This window comes from Merops nubicus, unplaced genomic scaffold (genome assembly GCF_000691845.1).
Source record: "Merops nubicus isolate BGI_N331 unplaced genomic scaffold, ASM69184v1 scaffold23220, whole genome shotgun sequence".
Lineage (NCBI taxonomy): Eukaryota > Metazoa > Chordata > Aves > Coraciiformes > Meropidae > Merops > Merops nubicus.
The window spans coordinates 27,365-29,073 of record NW_008583839.1 but is presented as its reverse complement, the minus strand read 5'-3'; positions in this window follow the sequence as shown (position 1 = coordinate 29,073).

The window sequence follows — 1,709 nt, the reverse complement described above, 5'->3', positions numbered from 1 at the left end:
TCTTATAGGCCTTCTTTAAGTACTGAATTGCCACAATAAGATCTCCCTGGAGCCTTCTCTTCTTCAGGCTGAACACCAGCTCTCTCAGACTTTCTTCAGAAGAGGTCTTATAGGCCTTCTTTAAGTACTGAATTGCCACAATAAGATCTCCCTGGAGCCTTCTCTTCTTCAGGCTGAACACCAGCTCTCTCAGACTTTCTTCAGAAGAGGGGTGTTCCATCCCTCTGATACTTTTTGTGGCCCTCCTCTGGACACCGAGGGGCTTTCCGGCCTGTCCCAGGCCTGGGGTCTGTCCCATGTGCACGCCCACGCTGCACCCCCCCGGCCGGGGGAGGGGGTGGGCAGGCCGGCGGTGTGCCCGGGGGCTCCTCTGGAACGGCCCGTGACTCACACACACGTGCTCAGCTCCTCTCAGCGTGGTGCATGCCCAGACATGTTCTGCCCAGCTCACACAGCTCTTCCACAGGTGCAGTCCTCCATCCAAGGCTATCTTTGAGACAAACATTCATGGCTCGGTCCTTCACACCTGTCACAACAGGCCTTGCTAAAAAGATAGTCCCCTTTTCTTATAGGCCTTCTTTAAGTACTGAATTGCCACAATAAGATCTCCCTGGAGCCTTCTCTTCTTCAGGCTGAACACCAGCTCTCTCAGACTTTCTTCAGAAGAGGGGTGTTCCATCCCTCTGATAATTTTTGTGGCCCTCCTCTGGACCTGCTCCAGCAAGTCTGTGTCTTTCCTGTGCTGAGGACTCCAGAGCTGGATGCAATACTCCGGGTAGGATCTCACAGAAGCAGAACAGAGATGCAGAATCACCTCCCTTTACCTGCTGACCATGCTTCTTTTGATGCGGCCCAGGTTACCATTGGCTTTCTAGGCTGGAAGTGCCCATTGACAGTTCATGTCCAGCTTTTCACTCACAAGGACCCCCAAGTACTTCTCCACAGGGCTGCTTTCAATCCCTTCATCCCCCAGCCATCAGGGATCAACCCAGGTGCAGGACCTTGCACTTGGCCCTATCAGAACCACATGAGGTTCACACAGGCCCACATCCCAAGTTCATCCAGGTCCCTCTGGATGGATTTCCATCCCTCAGGCATGTCAACCATACCACTCAGCTTGGTGTCATCAGCGAACTTGCTGAGGGTGAACTTGATCCCACTGTCTGTGTTATTGATGAAGATATTGAACAGCATTAGTACCAGAACAGACCCTGGAGGCAAAACACTTGCCATCAATCTCCAAATGGACATCGAGCCATTGACCACTACCGTCTGGATACGACTATCCAACCAATTCTTCATCCACTGAGCAGTCCACCTATCAAATCCAAATCTTTCCAATTTAGAGAGAAGGACGCTGTGGGGAACCATGTCAAAGGCCTTACAGAAGTCCACATAGGTGACATCCATAGCTCTTCTTTTGTCCAGTGATGTCGTCACTCCATCATGAAAGGCCGCTAGGTTAGTCAGTCAAGACTTACCTTTGCAGAAGTCATGCTGGCTGTCTCAAATCGTTTCTCTGTCCTCCATGTGCCTGTCCTGGAGTCTTCTTGGTACAGAAGAAAAGCTGAGTCAAAACATTTTCCCATAAATAAAAATCCCACCTCTCTGTTACTCTCAGGAGTTTGGTTGCCATAATGACAGACTAAATCCTTCCCTGTGCGATGCCTCATCTGCCTGACTAGCAGGAGGCAGCACCCACTATTGCC